Here is a 16370-nt window from a genome sequence, read left to right as displayed (position 1 = left end):
TTTTTTTTGTCTTTTACTACATCACTTTTTTAATCCCTCTCTCTTTCTTTCTCTCTTTGTATGTATGTTTGTATATATATATATTTGTATGCACAGATGTATAATACATATATCGATATGCATAGATATATACATACATACATGTACACAACACACACACATATATATCATTCATATCGTATTAAACATAAATACGTGTGTGTGTGTGAGTGTGTGTACATATGTGAGTGTGTGGGTCTTTTTAGATTAAACACATACACTCTTATATTCTCCAAACGCTTCTGTTTCTGCTTTCCTAGTTCTCTCTATCTATCTATCTATCTATCTATCTCTATCTATCTATAAACGTTCCATCAAGGTACCGTTATGCCCACGGGTTATTAACGTATGCCATTTCTATCGATGCTCACCAATCAATTGGTAACTCCTTTAATATATCTGTTTATCTCTCTGTAATTATCTACCTATATCTCTCTCTCCCATCTTTCCTCCCCCTTCCATCTCTCTCTCTCTCCCTCTCTATCTCCCTCTCTATCTATCTATCTATCTATCTATCTATCTATCTATCTATCTATCTATCTATCTATCTATCTTTCGACTCTTTATCTACATCTGTTGATGCAAGCAATCTTCTCTTAATAATTAATCAGATGCAGATCATTATCGTCATTAAAAATGGTTCGATGAGAGATAAATTTCTGTAATTAAAATTTTAATATAATTACCTAATTAAATGATATTCTCGAGTTGGCATCCGTTGTATTCAGTGCAATTGATAACTATTCAATTTCACTTTCCTAAGTTTACCTGTGAATACCTGAATTTAGTGACAGATAAATATATATATATAGTAAAGTATATTTGTCAATGCAACGTGGCAGTCCTACGTAAAATGATGTTACTACTTTTTAGTCGTAGAAAAAAACATTTTTTTCAGCTGGCTATTGACACATGATCTGTGTCCGTATACTATGAGCAAGGGAGTCTACAGCTCCTTTTCTAACCGTCGTTGTACCTGTAGGCTTTAAAACTAGTTGTTTTTTTCTTTACGAGATCAGCAACTGTGTGTCACTTTAAAAGTACATACTGTGAGCAAGTGCGAGTGACTGCTATTTCTAGCCGGCGGTAGTCCTGTACTGATAAAGGGAAATTACCCAGAAACCATTGGTCCACAAGTGTCACTATGGCTAGAAATGGAGCGGTAGACTCCCTTGCTCTCAGTATACGGACACAGATCATGTGTCGATAGCCACGTTGCGTTGGCAAATATACTTTACTGTACGGTATTGGTACTACATATTTCTAGATCAGAGATTTAAAACTAGTTGCTTATCTTTTCATATATATATATACAGTATTGTATTATCTGTATGTGTGTATATATATATATATATTGCTCAAACAGAAATACAGAATCACTTGACTTCTACAAGAAATAACTGAAAGGATTGTGAATCTCGTAGAATGGCAATATCCTGAAACCTTTGAAAGGTTTCTGATAATTGGTGAAAATTAAAGTAATTTGCAGAGACCTTTCGAGGCCCAGAGCAAGATAAATCATAGCAGGTCACTGAACATTCAGATTTGAGTGCAAATTTCTTGTCATATGGAAAAGGCTGAAAGGAAAGATTTCATGGAGATATTTAAATCTTATTTGAATGTTCGATGTATTGTGCAGCTTTCATATTACTAGTTGGAACCCACTTTCAATTCCCACAAAATGGCAATCATAACCGGATTGAGAGAACGAACATTTGATGTTGGAAGGAAGTAGTTATAGAAATTAATGAAATGTATGTGTAATACCTGTAAGGATACTGAAAATTATTAAAGGAAGTTTCGGATACAGGCAAACCGTTTCTTATGAAAGGGAACAGAGAGAACAGATAAGAAAAAGAATTTTAAAAAGCAAGAAAATAGTTAGGTGGGGAAGAAACCATGCGTTGTAATACAAGAGTTATGGTAATAATGGATTAAGGAAGTGGTCAGTTAGATAAGAGGTTGCTAAGAAGATGAGAGGTTGGAGAAGGGTGGTAGGTAAAGATGTCGAACAAACGTAAAAATACTATTAAATAGCAACAGAGCCTGTGTTTGTATGTGTTTATTAGTGTATGTGTATATCGCTGTTTCTGTGTGTGTATGTGCTTTCGTGCAACTGTGTATGTGTGTGTATGTGTATATGGGTGTATATACAATTGTACATATGTAGCTACAAGATTGTTCATGTATAAGTCTTTGAGTTGAAGAACCGAGTGCTGTGGTGCTTCATATCAACTTTCCTTGTTCTGCTTTTAGTTAGGAGAGATTTTATTGAAATTACTGAGTTTCAGCATCCAACACATGGTACCCATGATACCGAGGAGTAGTTTTCTTAGTTTCAAACCCTACACCATCTCACCTCGCATTGAGTCGCCTAAGTTGGTTCTTCTTTCTCTTCTCTCCTAAAGGTAGATTCGGGCTTGATAGATCTGACAACCTAGAAATGACAGCCAAATCTCTCAAACGTCTCAACTTACTGTCTTTCAACTTGAAAAAGAAAACATGAAATTATACGATACAAGATATCCTAATAAAGAGAGGGTGATCACAGCTGGAACGAATTTGATCACAGATCTGTTAGATTAGATTTGATGTCGGTCGAAACAAAAGCAAATAATCGGACAGAAAATCTGATGTTGCGTTAAACTAAATACAACATGCACAAACATAGATAAGGGAACGCTTTGTAAATATTTGAATATTATTTAAGTATTTCCACTAACTTAAGAAATTGATTTACAGATAGCATGCAAGATTCATTTCATTGGCAATTAGTTAACCATAACACACTGCAACACCAAACTATCAATTAATTTAAATATATTCTATTTACATCCACTTTGGGACGGGGTGGAGTTCGAAACTTTGTTAGGTATTATCCGGTTGGTATATTTTCAAAGTCTCTTATTCTGCACAGTTTTGCTGATTTAATTTAATGAACTCTTTCTCTTATATAATGTTTTTTCTCTTTTTTTGATATTTTTTTGTTTTTGATTTCGTTTCCCATTTCACGAAACTATGACAAGACTTACTCATTTTATATATGTATTTTTCAAATTTTACGTTATTTTTTCCCCTTTTTATTTTAATTTTACTTATTTGTTTATTTTCTCTTAAGTCTGATAGGGAAGGATGACTCCATCAGAATCAATATCTATTTCCATCGATGTTCTTATTGCTAATAAATAGATTAGTTTACACAATCCGTTGATATTCAGGTAATTTGTTACCGTGGACGGGATTTCTTGCAGAGACCTGTTATATTTAGTTAACGTTTCACAAAACTGCTTGTTTTATCTGTAGCTCAGGCAGGAATTTACGTTAATCCATCTTCAATAATCCATCTTCATCGACTTTGTTATACTTTCTCGTAGTTTTCTTTATTTTTCATTGTTTGTTATATCCTCCTCCTCCTCAATATTGACTTAGATATGTTGTGGTGTGTATTTCTATTCTGTTGGTTGCTAAGTGTGAAATATCGAAGACATACTTTTGTTACGGTTGTGTATTTGGGTTAATGATCCTTCAATAATCTACGTTTTCAATTTAATTTCTAGTTCTGTCTTCGTCCTGCCTGTTTCTTGTTTTCCTATTATGATATGCTTGTTTGTCGTGTGTTGCGCCCCGTACTATTTTCATTGTATTCTCGGCGCTCATTTATTTTATGTGTGGTCGTTTCTGTTCTATTGATTTCATTCTTTTTAAAGCCTTTTACATATTCTACATATATTGTGTTTTGTAATGAGGCTTTTATTAGTTTGTGGTAGAGTAATTTTATTATGAGTAGTAATGACATTACTATTACTACTGCTACTACTACTATTGTTATTATTACTATTATTATTACTATCATATTCACAATAATTGTTGACAATCAACAGTGTATTTTCACCGGTGTAAGTGGTAACCCCAAAATTCCGAGTTCGATTCCAAGCAGTGACCTGAACATTAATAATAATAATAATAACAACAACAACATCGAAAAATACCTTAGGAATGAGAGACCAGGTTCGAAATTTCCCCAAGACACCTGAAGAAGGCTGGAGAGTATATCAGCCGAAACGTTGTGTTAACAACAAACAAGATGAGGACAAATATCCGTCGAATGTAAATAATGTACATAATTCCTCATCTCTTAAATATAGAACTGTAAGAAGGAAAATTGTTCATTTAAATCGGTCAGTGACCAGGTTCCGAATTTTTCCTTAACTGAGAGGATACATGTTGTGCACGGGTGCCGGACACAGATAAACAGGTGTGAGAACGGAGAGTTTTGTTGCAGTAGAGGATAGTAGTTTGGCCTGAGAAGAGCAGTAAAACAGTACGCATATTATTGCAATGTCATGACTTATGTCAGCGATGTAACGGCCAGCATAAAAGTTATTCATAACGCAGGATAAAATGCTGATAATTTAGAGAGAGATTTCTGTTTCGTGGGAAACTGTAATGTACAGCCGGTGATGGTGTATCGTTGTTGATATAGGGAGAAATGTCGCATCTTAGGCGAGCACATTGAAGAGCATTTGTTGTATATAACCGGGTGACGTTTCTTTGTTGAAGGTGGGGGTGATGGTGGTGGTAGTAGTAGGAGTAGTAGTGATGGTGATGGTGAGGTAGTAGTAGTAGTAGTAGTAGTACTAATGATTGTGGTGGTGAGGTAGTAGTAGTAGTAGTAGTAGTAGGGATGGTGGTGATGAGATAGTAGTAGGAGGAGGAGGGGAAGAAGAAGAAGAAGAAGAATGTCTGATTATTGAAGGGAATGGAAAGGGAAGAAGGCATGAGAATTATTGTTTTGAGAAAAGTGGGAAGAAGAGAACGAACAGAGGAAGAATGAATAAGAATCGGTTTATTCGAAGATAAAGAATGATAAAGCATTCAGGAATAAACGGAAATGAAGGAAACCGAAATGCATGAAAGGGAAAAGAAAATTCACGGAGAAGGGAAAATAGCAAGAAAAAGTGATTGAAAGAAAGTTAGCAAGTGTGGAGGAAATTACGATTTGAAAAAAGGATAGAGCCGAAATGCAAAATGCGATTGTGCAGGAATGGCTACCAGTAGAAGCGAAAAGTTCAAATTCAAATTCTTCAATGGAAGCAACAGACCAAATAAGAAGACGATAAGTAATGCGATCGAATAAATGGAATGAAAGGAGATATTTTTTAATAGTTGAAGAAGAAAAAAAGCCATCGAGAAATAAATTTGAAGATATATTTCTGGGAACGTGCCTACGAGAACATGATAATTTGGTTCTTTAATTTAATTCATGCAAGAACTAAAATAACATTAAATTTCTTTCAGTTGAAGTCAGACTAAGCAAAATATTCAACGAGAGAAAACATGTTGGTAGGACGACACGCGTGCCCTGAGATGCAAATTTAGATGTATACATATATATACATACATCTTTAGATTTTTCAATACAAATGGTTCAATGAAGAAATGGCAAAATACCCTCAGAAAACGGAGTAAAAAATATGGGTAGCAAGCTGCCACAGTGAAACGAACAACAAACCCTTGCAGCTGCTGCGATAATTATTAATCCGTAATGGAACAGTAAATGTGTAGTTTTAAAGGAAATGAAAATAAAATTTCGTATTGACACTTGTCAATCATGTCAGTCGTCAGGTATGTATGCGTAGATCTGTGAGTGTTTAATAACGTATCGTGATAATATGTCTGTATTTTCGTATGTAGTGTAAATTAATCCCCCAAAAATTACAGTATCGAAATGTAATTGTTTCCGTTTTGATACTGAAATAGTGGAAAAGTTTCATTTTTAAAGTGAAAGTATTTGGCATGAGTGTTTTTGTTTCACTTTTGACACGTAATACTTAAATAGTGGAGGAGATATTATGTTGCTGTGGGCTCGAACTATGGAAGAATTTAAAATGTTTTTTGACTAAAACATAACCGGGAACCTAGGTAATGCATGTATAAAATTGGAATGAAATTGGTTGTGTAGTTCTGGAGTTTTAGGGATTCACACAGACACATAGACATACATTCTCATTTATATATATATAAATATATAGATATACATATCTATATCTACCTCTTTTAATACATACATGTATGTGTGTGTGTTTGTGTGTATGCGCATGCGTGTATTCGTATATATATGTCTGTGTGTGAGCTTATGTGTGTACGTGTATATAAACGAAAATAGATTTTTCACATTTCTCTAACATTACATGTATTGTTTCGTATATTCTAATTTATTTCAAATATTATTTTGTGTTAAAGAAAATAATATGATAATAAAATTCGTCTATTGTTCCTTGTTCCCATATAAACATACATTTTGCTTTGCTCTCCACAAACTTAACATTCTGTGTCACCCTTTCTATCACTTTCTCAGTTTTCAGTTTTTTTTAATATTTGCACATGATCCTATTTTTTAACAAACATTTCGTTAGGATATTCAAAGAAATATACATACATACATACATACATACACACACACACACACACACACACACACACACACACACACATATATATATATATACTTATATATACATGTATGTGAGTGTCAACTATGTATGTATATGTATATACATATACATGTACATGCATATATATATCTACATATAAACATACAGACACGCATACATATATATATACGTATGAATACGAAAAATTGCATAAACTGTGATAGATGGGCAAACAGACAAATAGAAAGTGATAGAAATGGAAAGAGATAGTTCACCGCCATATTCGGAAAAACAACGTTTCGACGATTATAAATATATATATACATGTATTTATATATGTATGAACATGTATGTATAAATATATATCATTGGATGTGTGTCAATTTATTTGCGTAAAATAATGAATAAACTTAGATGCCGTAACTTCGACTGCATGAATAACATCCATTAAATGCATTTACATATATACTTACACACACACATATATATATGTAAATATACACATATATATGTATATATACATATATATATGTTTATGTATATATACATATACTGGTATATACACATATGTATAGATATATGTACATGTATATGTGTACATGTATATTTACATGCATATATGCATAAATATATATATAAGTATGAATTTACATATATATATTTATCCTGTAAGTTTTTCTTTTTCTGTGTATTTATTTTTCAGTTAAAGATTTCTTATATTTTGATTTAAATAAATGTGTCGTTTCATTTCACTTTTAGAGAAGCCATTAACGGCGTTATGTGTTTTATTGCTTATTGGTTTTCTCATAAAGAAATATTCGCTCCCTATGTCATTCAACAGCACAACTAATTGGCCATTTGATAATGAAAAATAATATATTTAAACATACAATAATAAAATAGCCATACATATATGTATATGTTTGCATATGTGCATATATAAATGTGTGTGTGGGAGCACATTGGTACACACGTATGTCAGTGTGTGCTTGGTGGGGTGTTCAATTTACTGCTAAATTATATATTTGTTGTTGGCGTTTCCCTAGTTGTTGTTATTGCCGTTGACAATATGGTATTTATTGTCCTTTCGAAATAGGCTTAAATCTCATTTATGTTATGTGTGTATGTGTGAGTGTTTATGTTGTATGTGTACGTGTTTGCATACATGCATGTAGGTATATATGCATTTATATACGCGTATACATACATGCATACACACATACATGCATAAATACATACATACATACATACATACATACATACAAATATATGTATGTATATATATGAAAATAGCTATTTGCTTCAACAACCATGTTTGATTCGTTACTTTTCGTCTTTTCTTGTTTATTTTGATATTAGGAGTGCATTGTTGATTGTAAATTTGAACTAAACAGCAGGTATGGCGCCATTTTGTTTTCAGTAATTTTATCTACGTGCATAAACAGAATTATTTAATGAAATTTCATACCTTCATTTTTCATTGTTTTTTTATTTTTATTTTTTAATTCCTCATCATAAATGAGACTGCATAAACATGTTCATTACTAGAATGGAAAATGCGGGTGCAGAATCCTAGAATATTCTTAACTATCGAACCTGGAAAAGAACAGAACAACGGTAATTAAACCTGGAAAAGTACAGGACAATAAGAAAAGAAGCTAAAATATTGCTGATGAAGTTAAAATTTAAAAACTAAAATAGCAATATATGACCTTTTATATTTTTTTATTTTTATTCAAAAGTTACTTAAGAATTAGAATACTCATGAAGCTACTTATTTTCAATTTTAGGAGAAAGACTAATTTACCTTCAAGTTTACCTATTCAAAATTTGATATTGCAAATTTATATATTTTTTAAAATAATCACATGATAGCAATTTTATTGGCAATTATAATCATTAAGTGTTGTAAAGCAAGCTAAGCAGTCATTTCTACATTTTGCACTCAATTTATTCATCAGCTTTAATTAAAAAAAATATTATTGCAGTTGTAGATAAAACATACGTTTTTTTCATCTAAGGCAAACTTTAAAAAAATTAATTCATTTGTTTCTTTAATAAAACATTTTGTTTTACTATTTTTTACATTGTTGAATTACACAAAACACAAGATCTGTGATTTAATTCTTTTTTGGATAATGAGTTTTCTTTAAGAAATTTGTGAAAATAAAAGCAAAAAATATTAAAAAGAACAAAACACTGCATACACTATTTGATGAACAATTTCAGAAATAAATTTAGCAGCAATATTTTGAGATTTGTTTTCTCCTGTACTTTTCCTGGTTTAATAACTGCTTGTTCTGTACTTTTCCAGGTTCAAGACTTAAAGTATTCTAGGATTCTGCGACCGCATTCTTCATTCTGGTCCACTTTTTACCAACGATTCTGTTATTATAATTGGTTATATTTACTTTTATAATTGAGAAAATTATACCATTGTAACTATTTTTTAAATGTGGAATTTGCTTAAATTTAGAAATTTTGTTTTCACCTAAGAACAACTAAGGGTTAGTAGCGGCATATTTGTTACAAATAAATATATTTTAAAACAAGTTTTACTGAAAAATATTATCTTTTAATTAAATGATTACTGATTAGTTTTTGTAATGAGTGAATTTTTTGTTCTATTATATTAATAAAATAATATTTTTCTCTTAAAAAGACAAAATTATTTTGAATTCTTAAAATTATCACCTTTTTCTCAATCATTAAAAGCCTCGCAACATTTGTTGTAATTAATATTTCTTGACAAATATTTCACCATTATATTCTTCTCAAGGATCTCTTTCATCTGAATTAGATCACAAGCGCAGAATAGCTGTGATAAACAGCTGCGAAGATTGGGTAAATACATTAAGAAAAGGGAGAATAAAAGTGAGCAGTGAAACGCCAGCGTATCGAACTCCGTACCTTTCATACACTCTGGGTAAAGGTTCTATGCAATTAACCTAATCGAACAATGAACTTTCTTTTATAACGCTAAATATCTTTAAAAAAAGAAAAAAAAAAAAAATTTTAAATGATCACCTTTTTCCCGTTATTTAAAGCCACACTACAGTTTTTCTTTGTAGGTAATTTTCTTTGACGAGGTCTTCACCATAGGATTCTTCTCATAGAGATGAGTTCTGAGTTCAAATTCTACCGTGATCGACTTTGCCTTTCATCCTTTCGAGATCGATGAAATAAATACCAATCAAGCACTGTTGTCTATGTAATCGACTGATTCTCACTCCCCCGAAATTACTGGCTTTTAAAAACTGGGGGCTGGCAGAACCGTTAGCACGCCAGGCAAAATGCTGGGCGGCGATTTTTCCGTTCTGAGTTCAAATACCGCCGAAGACGGCCTTGTCTGTTACCCTTGAAGTATGTCCAAAACATATTTAAACTAACCTAAAGTTTGCATATTAACGATATGATTTATGCTGATTTGAACACCTTACATGAACACCCTAATACTTTTATATCCTTAAACATGTTTTATATTTTAATCCATTTATATTTACTACACGCATGGATAGAAGATGAACGAATAGAGGTATTTGAAACTAAACAATAACATACAATTTATCTTTACATTGCGAGCGAACAAGATGAAAGAAAACGAAGAATTCAGAAATCCAACAATATCTCTGACGCTTCTCATTTGATTTCTTCAACGTCTATTGTTCCAAAAGATTCAAGAATCAGTGGATTTGCCGCCGGAAACTATGTGTATGAATGAAAGTCTTAATTTTACCTCACGTTTATTTAAGTCAAAATATGGAACGATAACGAACTAGGAGGTAACTCCTGAAGATACATATATGTGATGCATATATGTATGCATATATGTGTCCGAGTGTGAGTGTGTGCGTGAGTGTGTGTGTGTATGTTTGTGTGTGCATATATATATATATATATATATATATATACATATATATGTATGTCTATATTAATGCATATATATGAGTGTATACCTACATGCATATTTCCATATGTATATATATAAACCATATTATTATTAATAAATGCATATGTGTAAAAATACATTTTCATGCATAAGTGTGTGTATATATATACGTGTGTGTGTGTCTATACATACTTATGGCTTCATATACTCATATACACATACATGCGCATACTAACACACTGTGTTTATACATTCAAATATACATATAAGTACATACAATACATATATTATGCACACACACATACACACACACTAGCATTTATGTATGTGTCTGTATAAGTTAGTGTCAGCAACGATAATCTTCCTAGCGAATGGTTCCTTAATTCCATGGTTAACATCAGAACTAATGCAGTCGCTTTTGCTTAACGAGATGTTATGACTTACAATATAAATATACTCCACTAGTAGCAAAGTTTTAAACTTTGATGATAATAGCTATTGGGAAAATTCTTGAGAATTGCTAGTCTCTGAGAGGCCAATTACAGTCTATCCTTAAAGATGAGCTCAGGAGTCAGTTATCCACTCTAATATGGTAGTTCTCGACACGACACTTAATTTTCAATATCTAAAATTTACGGGTTATCATACTAATGATTTTTACTAACGGTAACGTTGATATAAAGAAACTACAAAGAAATGAGTCTATTACGTCAAGACCCTTCGTGTTTTTAATATTTTTTAGCCCCGGGTTGGCGTTGATTAAGAAGACCTATGATCAGATATGTTCTAGATTTGATCACACATTTTTTTTTCTTTATTTTGTTGTTACTGCTGTTGTTGTTATTCTTGCTTTCTACGCCTACGTTGTTTAATGAATCGTCTTCATTTTTGAATAACAGTTGCTGAAACAGTAGAGAAATATTTGCGCTAAAGATCCATGTTCTTACCATTATTGTTGGTATTTAGCTCCGACTCTGCACTGATTGAACAGACCTATCATCTGTGATAAAATAGGTTCCACTTGTGACCATCTTGTTAATCTATTATTCTTTCATATATATATATAATAGGCAAAGGCGTGTGGTAGGTAGTCTGCTTCACAACTACATGGTTGTGGGTTCAGTTCCACTGCGTGGCACACTGAACAAGTTTTTTTTTACTGTAACTGTGTATATAAATCCTGAAGCAGCTCTCTCCCCTTAAGTAGAACAGTCTCTCTCATGTTTTAGTAATCTCTCTCTATATATATATATAAGCAACGATAAGCAGAATCAGTAGTTTCTAGTAAAATAATCACATCATTTTATCATTATAAATGTGATATTCAATGAAAACGTTATTGTTAGTCTAATATTGATAAACATTGTTAGTTTAATATTAACTAAACATATCATTGCTGCTTGTCTACTATTACTATTGGTTTAACACAAAGTTAATTCTTCCTTATTAGTCTAATACGAAATTAGTAGGCCATTCTTAGTCTAATATTGATTTCAAACACTATTGGTAGCTTAACATTAACTAAATCCATCATCGCTGGTCTAACATCATTCGTGGTTTAATACTAACTACATCATTGTTGCTCTTCTTTCAATAAAGCAGGTTTAACTCTCAGACGTTCACAGTGAATAATTGCTGTTTCTGGTTAATTGTTCAATAAATCTTAAACAAATACTGCCAATGACTTATAAATATACAAGGAGATCTCTAAATAATTAACTGTTAGTAACGAATTAGATTTTAACTGATTTTGGTCGTTTTATTTCTTAATTGACTCATTTGCAAACATGAACTCATTAAATCCTTTATTATGGATGGCTATTTAAATATTCGAGGAATAATTAATTTGGAAGAAACGTTATAGCATAAGCTTACACCATATTGAATGTTTTTTTGTCTTGGTTTTGATTTCAAAGCCTTCTGTGTCTGTCTGCTTTCCTTCCATTTAGCTCATATTAATTTTATCATCTATTGTTTCATTTCAAGGAGTGTTCCCTATTTTGGGATTGTTAAGATAAATTAACACGAGGTGCAGTATCTTCAATCGACTCGACATCTTTAATCCTCTCTCCTTTTGTTCTTCATATCCAGAAAATCTCAATAAATACTGAATTTCGGTTCATTTTCTTCTTCCTTTTTTTAAAATTTGGAGGCATTTTAAAATGTATTTAATATTCAAATATCGTTTAAAGATTTGAAAACAATAAGGCAGCGAGCTGGTAGGATCGTCAGCATGCTAAACACACTGCTTAGCTGCACTTCATCTGTCAAAAGGAAGAATTATTTAAGATTGATGAATAGGAATTTCGTCATGTGTTTACATGAGCAAACTTTTTCATCCCTAGTATTAACCAAATTACCCAGGGTGTCCAGAATGTAAAACCATATAAGGTCACAAATATCAGCGTTGTCATATGACCCCGTCACGACGTCGAAGGAGCCTTCAGGGTCAGTTCGTTTGACCCAGTTCGAATCCTGGTTGAACCGCAGCGTTTTCCTAGCGTGCATAATTATATCTATTTCTCCATCGCTTATGTTGGTAATTCGTCTAGCATATACTAATGCCCTATCAAGTAACATATCAATGGATAAAAGTCTACTATATCGAATTGTATGAACTTAACTCTAAAAGTGCTTCGTTTGGCCTCAAACCAATGTAACACCTCGATTGTTTTACGCCATAAAGAGAAATTAGACGCCTTCCTTGTGTCTTTATTAATCCTTCTTAGCATGGGTTTACTCAACAGTCCGATTTTGGATTTGGCAGGGTTAATCAAGCGGCACTTAGGGTTGGAAGCGAAGTTCGGTTCGTGATCTTCGATAGTTATAAAAGCATTACGTTAAGCTAGTATTTCTACTATGTCGGTGATGCCTAGGTCGGTAGCTATTCGTTTAGCCTCATTATTGATGCGATCATAGGCGTGTGGTGCGGCCCGTCTATATTTTTGTGTGATGTTGTTCTCTAAGAGCCTGTTGTAGAGGTCATTATATATCTTATAATAGTTATTTGTCTTATCTGAGAATAGTAGGGTTCTATCTGTATTCTTAAGGAGGTGTATATCGGATCTAAATCTACGTTAAAAGGTGAATGAGGACTTACGGAATCTAAGGTTTGGTATAATACCCAGCAAGTCTGTTTCGAAAGCTTCGAGTTCTTTGATCTTGGATAGGAATCTTCTAGACCTGATGTTAAAGCGGTCTTTGTCCGAATGTGGTGCAACTTGGTCGAAGAAAAAAGCTTTCCACGTCATGCGTCTTATAATATCTTTCGAAGTAGCATTCTTTTGTACAGTTCATTTGATGGTGTAGGAATATTTTTAAAGGAATATCCGGTGCTGTGTAAATCCATTAATGCGAAGAATATTACAGATATTTTATGGTTATGCAGAAGCGCCCAACCGGCGGTGGAGTTGTGAGAAATGGACCTGATAGCGGTCTGTTATCATACACTTTGTGACCGGCGGGGAGCAAAGAAACTTCGTTATAAGATCATAAATCAGAAAAAGAGCATACCCTATAAAATAGAGAGCAAATGTTTATGTCTGTATGTGTAAAGTAACAGTTTCATATATACAGATTGTCAGGCAGATACATACATAGAGTGAGAGGGTTGCATATATTATGTATATATGTGTGACATATGTCTGCGTTTGTGTAGGTATTTCTGAAAAGCTTTTGCTTTTTTAAACCAGTTGAGAACTCTAGATATAAAAATATATAAAACATCATACATAAGTTATGTGTATATAGCAGATACCTTATTTGTTATCAATATTCAATTTCCTAATACCTTTAATACTCGCTGAAATAGTAGCCTTAATAATCCCCACTTAATAACATGAAAGTAGCCGAAATCTGCATTAAAAGACTGCTTGCCCTATGTACGGAAATTTGTCCTCCACTTTGTTCTCCAAATGGCAACCGAAACAGCACGGCGTTTGGGCTGAACTGATGTCGACGTTCACATTAAAATTCATATTGCTTAGTGCATTCACCGTGCGTATCCAAATCAGCCTACCACTCTAAAATAGGTGCAATCATCTGAAAAGGTGTCGCAGTTCCTCTCAATCCAATTTTATTCATAGCAGTGAAGTTGTTCCAGCATTACAGTAGAAAATATTTCTTTCAGATATCATAAAGTAGGATAGAATTCAGAATTGCATGATTTTGAATTGAACATTAGATTTCAATCAAATATTTTTTAATCTAATCACTTTCGAAATTCAATAATTTTCATCTGAATCACACTTTTAGATTAATCATTTACATGTGATGAAAATTATTCAATTTAAGAACTGAATTACATAACACTTCTCGCTAAAGTAACGCACTTCACTGTCTCACATTGAGGCAATATTAACTGATAAAACAAATATTGATTTCAAAATTTGGCACATGGCCAGCAATTCCGGGTGAGGGGATCGATCGATTACATCGACCCCAGTGCTTGGCTGTTACTTATTTTATCGACCGCGAAAGGAATTTGAACTCAGAACTCAAAAAAGGACAAAACGCCGTGAAGCATTTTGTCCGACCTGGTCACAATTCAGTCAGCTCTCCGCCTTTGATAATATTAATATTAGCTTCAAATTTCGACACAAGGCCAGCAATTTCGGAGGAGGGGGAAAGTGCTCAAGTGGTACTTATTTTATCGATCCAAAAAGGACGAAAGACAAAGTCGACCTCAGCTGAATTTAAACTCAACGCAGACGGACGAAATACTGCTATGCATTTTGCCCGGCGCACTAACGACCTTGCCAGCTCATTGCCCTCCGCTTCTCGATAATATAAATATTAATGCGATGAATTGACTCATAGTACAAATATTAAGATGTCGGGTTACTAACGGCACCGAGAGCGGATTCGATCCAGCGAAGTCCAAATAGAAAGGGTGGCGTCTTCGTTGTTGGAGACATAATGAAAGCGTGTCTGTATCATTTATTTTGGAAACCGAAGCTTCGAGATACAGTGTGCTATTGATCAACACGAATGATATAAGAGAAATAGCGTGATAATATACAAGCACAAATACTTCCCAAAACACATCAGGATGTAATAGATCGCAAAATAGAAAATGTTCAGAATTTCATTTAATATTCGTTTCCATTTATTCACGTAAAAAGAAAACACTAGATATTTTCATTGCAACAGTAACATGTTGCAAAACAAAGGTGTAAGCACGGAAAACGGCTATTTTCGAAGTTATTATTCTTAATGGAAAATATGAATGGATTTTTCTTAAACTACGTTTATACACACACACACACACACACACACACACACACACACACACACACACACACACACACACACACACACACACACACACACACACACACACACACACACACACACACATATATATATGGTGTTTGGACGGTTAACTAAATTATGTATAGTTCTTAGTATATTTCATTGACGAAGGCAGAGTATTTTTATACAGAACCAGACAACCAGGATCTGGAATTATCTATTGTTTTACTCGTTTATTTATCTATTTGTCTTTTCATCTTGTTCTGTACTGGATACATGATGTGGTTTTAGAGTCAGGTTTTCACTGCTATTTCAAGCATGGTGGTATCTCTTACATACCCTTATTTATAATTTTAATAATAATTATAGCCTATAAGGTTTTTTTCTCTCCATGCTACCACTTGATTTAATCGTTATTTAAATAACGGTCTGGCTTTCGGTGCGAATGATTTTTTATACGGCACCGAATTTACAATCATGTAAATAATGATAATCGTATTTTTATATAAGATTAAAGCTTATGGCGATCACCGTGCAATGACTAAAGAAAATAGTATAATAAAGGGGCATATAAGCCCTCCACAGAATAAAGAAAGCTTTCCTATCCGCGTCGAAGGCTTTCCTATTCCACGCGGATAGCAAACTCTTCTTTATTCTGTCGAGGGCTTATATGCCCCTTTATTATATTATTTTCCTTAGTCATTGCACTGTGATCACCATAAGCTTTAAGCTTATATAGAAATGCCATTATATAT

At 33.0% G+C, this 16370-nt stretch overlaps 1 long non-coding RNA gene across 1 annotated transcript in view; it reads right to left on the bottom strand.

Annotated features, from left to right (window-relative positions):
* The window catches only part of LOC106880046 (uncharacterized), a 65120-nt gene that overhangs the window by 33997 nt on the left and 14753 nt on the right, over nt 1-16370 (bottom strand). Inside the window, exon 4 of the long non-coding RNA XR_001410699.2 lies at nt 7942-8069. This is a non-coding gene — a long non-coding RNA (uncharacterized LOC106880046). The remainder of the gene's footprint in view (nt 1-7941; nt 8070-16370) is intronic.

The sequence above is a fragment of the Octopus bimaculoides genome, chromosome 22 (assembly GCF_001194135.2).
Source record: "Octopus bimaculoides isolate UCB-OBI-ISO-001 chromosome 22, ASM119413v2, whole genome shotgun sequence".
NCBI classification, from domain to species: domain Eukaryota; kingdom Metazoa; phylum Mollusca; class Cephalopoda; order Octopoda; family Octopodidae; genus Octopus; species Octopus bimaculoides.
Note: the sequence above shows the minus strand (reverse complement) of the source record. Positions and strands in the feature narration are given on the sequence as shown.